Source organism: Desmodus rotundus, chromosome 3, assembly GCF_022682495.2.
Source record: "Desmodus rotundus isolate HL8 chromosome 3, HLdesRot8A.1, whole genome shotgun sequence".
In the NCBI taxonomy this organism is placed as follows: domain Eukaryota; kingdom Metazoa; phylum Chordata; class Mammalia; order Chiroptera; family Phyllostomidae; genus Desmodus; species Desmodus rotundus.
Genome location: NC_071389.1, coordinates 66,915,454 through 66,923,398, shown reverse-complemented (window position 1 = coordinate 66,923,398; position 7,945 = coordinate 66,915,454). Strand labels below are relative to the sequence as shown.

Genomic DNA, 7,945 nt, shown 5'->3' with positions numbered 1-7,945 from the left:
CTGGGGTGGGGGGGAGGGGAGGTGGGTAAATGCAGATGACTGTACTTGAACAACAATAAAATATTTTTTTTTTTAAAAAGAGCAGTCTTTGTCTTGCTTATTTTCACATTGCAATTTGGAAACCTTTCCCTGAACTAACACATGCATTGAAAATCCCTACATACTTCAGCAAAACAAAAGCCAAATGCCGTAGTATTCTGAAAGATTGAGAAAAATGTGTACAAACCAGTAGTCACACACATACTGTAGCTATGGGGTTTTTTTAATAAAAAAGAATTAGAATTCAGCTGACATTACTATTTTGCCTGGAGTACTTCCTTATGACAGTAGATGGCTTCAGTCCTTTGGAAACTACACAAACAATAAAGTCATCTTTTTTTTCTTTTTTCTCTATCAATCAGTTTGGAAACTTAAACCTTTTATCACTTAGAATTTTAGTGTTATTTTAAAGCAAAAAATTCTGCAATATTTTTTCTCATTTCAAGTTTATTAAAATTTATCACTACAAATTATTCAAGCTGCAGATTATCAAAATATTAACTCAGTGGAGGCAACCCCCCCAAAAGAAGAACGGAATAAAGGAGATTCATCAGCAGGCCAGGTAGATGCTCGAATGGTATTCTCTCCTTTAAAAAAAAAACAAAAAACCTCTGACTATAACTACTACCAGTACTATCCAACATTACCGAACACTGCTGTGCTGGATCTTGTCCTAAGTCCTATAGACAGCATATTTAGTTTAATTCTGACAACCCTATGAGGTAATTTCTCTTATTGTGTACATATTTTATACACAAGGAAGCTAAATAAATTGCCAAAGGGGACAAAGCTTGAACTTTGTGTGATTCAAGAATCCTTTGCATAACCAGTATACCATTCTGCCTAGAAATGGATGAAATACAGACTACATCTGGTCATCAAAGTCCATGCTTTTTTTAATCTTTAGAGTTTTTCTCACGGAGAATTTAAGGCAAGTTTAAGAGGGCTCTTAGCTAGAACACAAGCTGAAGATTCGGTCTCCAGTTTAATTCGTTTCCAGAGAAGCAAGACTGCTTCAACCTTCTGCCTATGATAGGGCTTATCCCCCTTGCAGACCAACTGTAACCTTAGTACACATCTCTTCTTCCCATTGGGCCATGGACTCTCATGATGATGATGGTGATGATGATGATTAGTTTTGGTTTTCATGCATAAGCTTCTAGAGAAAGAGAGGAAAGGGGAAGAAACATCAATTTGTTCCACTTACTTAGGCATGCATTGGTTGATTCTCATTTGTGCCCTGTTGGGGACTGAACCCCCAACCTTGTACCAGGACGGTGCTCTAACCAACCGAGCTGCTCTAACCAACTGAGCTACAAGTTACCCAGCTAGGTGCTTAAGCTCCTTTACTTTAATGTGGTTTTTCTAACTAGCCTCTGAGTCCCTGAAGACTATCTTTCCTAGGTCAGTGACTTCATTCTGAAACTCTTTGAGAGAGAGAGAGACCTGTTTTCAACAAAATACTCTTTGTTAGGGCAACTTGGCTTTGTCTATGAGTGCTGTGTTACAGTTTCTCTGCTGTATCAGTGAAAACTAGTCTGAATAAGAGAGAAGAAACATAGTTATTTCTGACCTTTTCTGGGATCATAATACTTAAGTAATATCTGCTTGTCATATGGCTCTTATCTTTCCTTTTTTTCTCATAATATATGGTTATATGTGATCTTTTTCATACCTCTCATCTAGGAATATATTGTTTTGGTGTAAAGTTTGAAAGTTAAACATAAATCATCACTGAGAGTACTTGATATCATAAAAATATGACTGAGCAAAGTTACTTTTGAAGTTCTATTTTTATCTTAAATTAAATTTAAAGAAAGGAAAGGGATTAGCAGTTATTATTAGATTTTTATGTTAAAAATTATTAACTTTCAATATATAAATTTTAGGTTTTTCCCAATAGGCTTTATTACTTCCTCTGATTGTCTTTTCATTTTCCTGTGCTGTCCATCAACCGTTTCCTATCCTTTTGGGATTTTCCTCAATTTCTGTTTGCATTACAATGCCATATTTCTTTTATTTTAAATGATTTTAATTTCATTTTTAATATATAGTGAGAACACACTGTAACAAGTTCCTTTCACTACTTTTCACTTTCAAAATAACTTTGTCTTTTGAAATGTTCACCTCCTAAAATAAGTCAAGCATTATTTAGAGTCTTCATAAAAAGAAATACTGTCTTTTCCCTGAATTTTCTTTATCCATAAAAAAAGAATTTCTTGTATCCACTTTTTAGAAGTAGAGGTGTTTAGTAAAATAGACTTGCAGTGTAATAATTATTTCTCCATTTAAATAGTATTTCCATTGACAAACTTATGTAAAATAATTTATGGCTTTAAGCCCTTTTGGTAGAAGAAAGATTATTTTCTTTTTCTTCACAACATAAAAGGGCTTTATTGGATTTTTTCTGATAATGGGAGCAGCATGTGCTTATTCACAATTCCTATACTATAAAAATACTTAAGCAGTTATATGCAATAGGCTAGTACCCATTGTAAAGAACAATACTGCCCTGGTCAGTGTAGCTTGGTGAGAGTGTTGCCCATACACCAAAAGGTTAGGGGTTCAATTCCCAGTGAGGGTACGTAACTTTAGGTTGTGGGTTTGATCTCTGATTGAGGTGCATATGGGAGGCAGCCAATAGATGTTTCTGTCTCATGCTGATGTTTCTCTCTCTCCCTTCCTCTCTCTCCCTAAAAATGAAGTAAACATATTTTAAAAATAAATACAAAATGAATAACACAATACTAAATGAAAACATGTAAAACCAGGATGTGATACTAAGTAAATTTAAAATACCTGTACAAAAACAAAAAGTACATTTTATAGGAATACATACAAACTAAAAGGTTTGTATCAAGTGAATATTAGAATAGTTGTTGTGAGGGGATTAGAGTGATCTAAATGGGAAATGAGGTTAAAAGACAAGAAAAGAAATTTCAGATAACACAGAATTGTATACAGAAGTTAAAGTCACCCTGACCCTAAAGTCTTGCTATTTGGTGATAATCTCAGCAAATTATGGAATATAGCCATTCAGATAAACACACATGCATACACGCACACACCCCTTTATAGTGGTATCACCCATTTTTTGTCTTTATTTTAACAATACAATATAAACATACTGATACACATATCATTTTTATGTAGCATATGAGTAGATACAATGTATTTAATGACCTCCGTAATGATGCATATTTAAATTCAGTTTATAACTAATGTTGCAATGAGCCTTCTTATACATACATCTTTATATGCTTTTAGTGACAAATGTACATCTAAATTATTGAAACAAATTGTCCATTTGCCCTCCAGAAATACCATTTCTACATTCTCATAGGAAACTCTGATTCCTACAAGGTTCTAAAATTTAAAATACTTGCAAGACAAATCAGCCAACAAGTGAAATTATCTTTAATTCCAGGCATGAGTGTCCAGCTCTCAGCAATAGAGTGAATTTACTCACAGAATGTGCCGTATTCGGTGACAGATCGAAGACTACCGAACGTGCACAACTGACCATTAGCGCTGTGTTCGCCTGATCTAAACAGCAGGGACTGAGGGAAGGACAGCGGAGAAAGCCGAAAAAGACACACCTAACACCTCTCCTTTCAGTTACACATAGTCACTTTAGTACATCGACTTTTTTTCTGCTTATATATGCATTAGAATCCTGAATTTTTTTAAAAAAGCCTTTAATTACTAATAGTGGGTCCTGTGTCCTAAGTAATTGAGTTTTCTATTTTTCAACTTCATTCCTAAACTTTTTAAAAAGATTTTATTTATTTAGAGAGAGGGGAAGGGAGGCAGAAAGAGAGGAGGAGAAACATCAATGTGTGGTTGCCCCTCATGCGCCCCCTACTGGGGGCCTGGCCCGCAACCCAGGCATGTGATGTGCCCTGACTTGGAATTGAACCAGAGACCCTTTGTTTCACAGGCCAGCGCTTGGTCCAATGAGCCACACCAGCCAGAGCCTAAGGTGCCTTTTATTTTCAGAGAAGTTTCTGACTTCACTGGCAACTTTATAACCCAAACGGCCAAATGAGTTTTCAAACATAGCTGCCAAATCAGATAGCAGGTCCAACACCGCAGCTCCAGCCTGGTGGGCGGGTGGAGCTGAGCCACGGAGCCAGTCAGACCCTGTGCTCTGTCTAAACCCAGGCCCTTGGGCTGGTCACTGAGCTCCTCTGTCTCCATTTCCTCAACTATTACATGTAGACAAGGATTTCCACTTGGCTGTATCTCCTTTACCTAGAGCAAATATCTCAACAAATATTTGTTTGTGAGTTAACTCCAGGTAACAATTAGGAATACTGAATGTGAAATGTCGGGAACCTAGCAAATACTCATGAAGTGGTAACTATTGTCAATATTAAGACATAATATGGGGTTGTGTTTGAAGAAGAGAAGCAGACAGCACAAAATTCCAGATAATCCTGATGGCGGGTGAGAGTCTGAGGTTGGGTGCTGGGGCCAGGGTGAGTCTAAAATGCTTTGCAATGGCATGGATGGAACTGGAGAGCATTATGCTAAGTGAAATAAGCCAGGGGGTGAGGGACAAATACCATATGATCTCACCTTTAACTGGAACATAATCAACAAAAGAAAAAAGCAAACAAAATATAACCAGAGACATTGAAATTAAGAACATTGTAACAATAGCCACAGGGGATTGGGGAGGGGAGAGTGGGGAGAGGGGTCTATAGGAGCTACTATAAAGGACACATGGACAAAATCAAGGGGGAGGGTAGAAGTGGGGGAGGGAGGTGGGACTGGCTGGGGTGGGGTGGAGGGAAGGGGAGAAAATGCAGACAATTGTAACTGAATAAAAATAAATAAATAAATTTTAAAAAATATTTTTAAAAAATAAAATAAAATGTGAGAATATTGACAGGTTAGAAGAAGAGAGGAAGTTGCTCCAAATTAGGCCCAGCCTTCAGGGTTACCAACAGCCTTGCTGAATGGAAAATACCCGTGTGGTTTTTAACAATGTGTGAATGTGAATAATCAACTCATCAAGGTAAAGTCCTTAAGCTTTTTCTACCCAATATCATTGCTGTACCCCAAGCCACACTGCCGAAAGAATTGCTAAAACGCATGTTTTCCTAATGCTACTATGTGGCAGGAATTTAAGTTGATAATCTCTTTTTGAAGCATATCTTTATTAAAAGGGAATTATTCAAAGCCATCTGAGTGGTAATTACTCTATAAAGGCTAATTGACCTAATTAAGGTGGGTCAATGGTTCCATAGTACCCCAAAAAGAACATTTTCAAATGAGAAAAAAGAAAAAGAATCTCCAAAAGGAATGTCTTTAAGTGAACATCCTTAAATTTAGTGAGTATGATTTATTTCTTGCACACAGATATTATATTGCTGCATATTATAGTGCTGGAGTGGCTGCGCTTGGATAAAGAGATAGAAAGACTAATTCTCTGAGGATCTGAAGAATATTCTGTTCATTACTCAGGAGAAGGCACCATATAAATTACATTATAACAATACTGCCTTTCTGATAACGCAGCACTGAAAGAAGAATTCAACATGACAAGAAGTCAAATTTACTATCATACTGTTTTGATTCTCTTGGTGATGTGATAAAGTGCATGCTGATACCTGCTTTTATTTGATTAACTTCAGCTTCTCTGAATGCTAGCTTGTCCCCTTTGAACTATTGACCGCAAAAAGTAAACTGGGACAGATAATAGCTGGGCCCTATGACTGAGGAAAGAAAGTATACTCTACATCTGTGGAAGACAAAATAAGGCCCCAAAATGTCCTCACGTTAATCCCCAAATTTGTTAATATGTCACATTACATGGGGACTTTGCAGATAATAAGAGAGGGATCTTGAAGTGGGGAGAGTATACTGGATTATCCAGGTGGCGCTGATGTACTCATAAATTTAAGGGGGAAGGAGGTAGGAGAGTCAGAAAAAGACAGGTGTGGAGAGAAGCAAAAGATCAGAGAGAGGGAGACAGATGTGAAGATGCCACACTGCTAGCTCTTTAAAAAAATCCTCACCCAAAGATATGCTTATTGATTTGAGAGAGTGGGAGGGAGAGGTGGAAGACAGAGAGGGAGAGAGAGACATCGGCGTGAGAGAGAGACATCTATCAGTTGCCTCCTGTACACACCCCGACCAGGGATCGAACCTGCAACCTAGGTATGTGTACTGACTGAGGATTGAATCCACAACCTTTTGGTGTATTGGATGATGCTCCAACCAACTGAGCTACTGGCCAGGGCTATACTGCTAACTTTGAATATGAAGAAAGGGGCCACAAATCAAGGAGCATAAGCAGCTGCTGGAAGCTGGAAAAAGCAAGGCAACGGATTTCCCCCCTAGAACCTCTGGAAGGACTGTAGCCTGGATTTTAAAATCAAGCAACCCATTAACACTGATTTTTGGATATATGACCTCTAGAATTCTAAGATAATAAAGTTGTGTTGTTTTAAGCCACTAAATGTGCAGTAATTTGTTATAGCAGGATTAGAAACTAATGCCCCACCTTTGGGCTCACAACACAGAGCTACACCAATGTCCTTTCCGTTGGATTCAAGTGAGTTTCCCAAACTGTGCCTGTAATCCAAACCGAGCTCTGACCATAAACCAGGGAGGCACTGCGGTAGGAGCTCTTGCTTTGCATCTCATTAGTCAGAAGCTCACTTTGCTATTTCTTTTCAGGTCTTTTGAGAAATCAAGTGCTAGGTTTCCTAAGCATGGGAAGAAACCAGTGCTTTCACGAGTGAATTCCTCCTCCCAGGTTTTTAAAACCCAAAGGCATTTTCTAAAAAGATATTTACAGCGATAAATGAAGTCTTTAATCAATTTGGCCTCTGTTCTGTGCTCAAAATTAAACAAGAGTGAAGCACTTAGAGGATGAGGAGAAAGTTCACAAAGCATTTAGAACGTGGTTAATTTTCTTCACAGGAAGTCACACACTCTGCGTGTGCATTTGGACTAATAGGATGGGCTGGGCTTGGGGCAACTGACCGAAATCTCACATGAGACCGAGGAGATGAATAATGGTAATATTAACAGCCACTGTGCTAAGCAGCACTGACGTCACATTAAGAAACATATGGATTATCCTATTATCCCATCCTTACTACCCGTATTTTCAATTAAGAAAATTAAAGCTTAAGAAAGGGCCCCCTTCCCACTATCAGCTGTGTCAGACTTGCTGCAGGTTTGACTCACCCCAAGCCTGGGCTGTTAACCCCCACTCCATGTCCCTTCTCCGTGTCCTCACAGCTGTAACTGGGAAAGGTTTCTACGCGGCACAGTCGTGGCAGGCTGGTTGTTTTCCTGATGCTCTAAGCAGAGTACCCCAGCCAGGTCCTGCAGAGACAGGAGGGGTTTACTTAGAGGAAACATACACGAACACCAAACACAATCTTTTTTTTAATTATTATTATTTTTTCAATTACAGTTTACACTCAATGTTACATTCAGCAAAATCCTACTGCCCAATGTGGTGAGGGAGCGGGCAGACTGCAGCGCAGGCTTGGCTTTCTCAGAAGCGCAGTAGTCCCAGTGGGCCCAAGGGAAAAGCTGGCCAGCTGGTGTCACAACAGTGACTCCATCAGAAGTGAGGCAAATGATGGAAATGAGTAGGTGTGCCTTTTGATCCTGACCGCTGCAAGGGGCCCACTGAGGAAGAAAAGCTGGTGGAATCAAGGAGACCAGTTAGGCTGGACAGCAAGCTTTTGGATCAGTATGGATGAAAGGTGGACAGGGCAACACACACCCATGGTCTTGGAGTTACGCGAGCATTTGAAGAAGATAATACTCAGAACCAGGTAAACGTGTTAAAGGAAATAGAAATTCGAGTGGAAAGAGTTCTGAGAAAGGAAAGGCCCCCCTCAGGTTGAAAATAACGATGCTTGGGTGGCATGTA

At 38.9% G+C, this 7,945-nt stretch overlaps 1 long non-coding RNA gene across 1 annotated transcript; it reads right to left on the bottom strand.

Annotated features, from left to right (window-relative positions):
- Positions 1 to 525: 525 nt before the first annotated feature.
- Positions 526 to 7,528, bottom strand: LOC128780433 (uncharacterized). The gene is made up of 3 exons (XR_008426328.1): positions 7,476 to 7,528; positions 7,246 to 7,386; positions 526 to 1,198 (listed from the first exon to the last, which is right to left on the bottom strand). It is a non-coding gene; the product is annotated as an uncharacterized lncRNA (long non-coding RNA).
- Between the last annotated feature and the right edge of the window lie 417 nt (positions 7,529 to 7,945).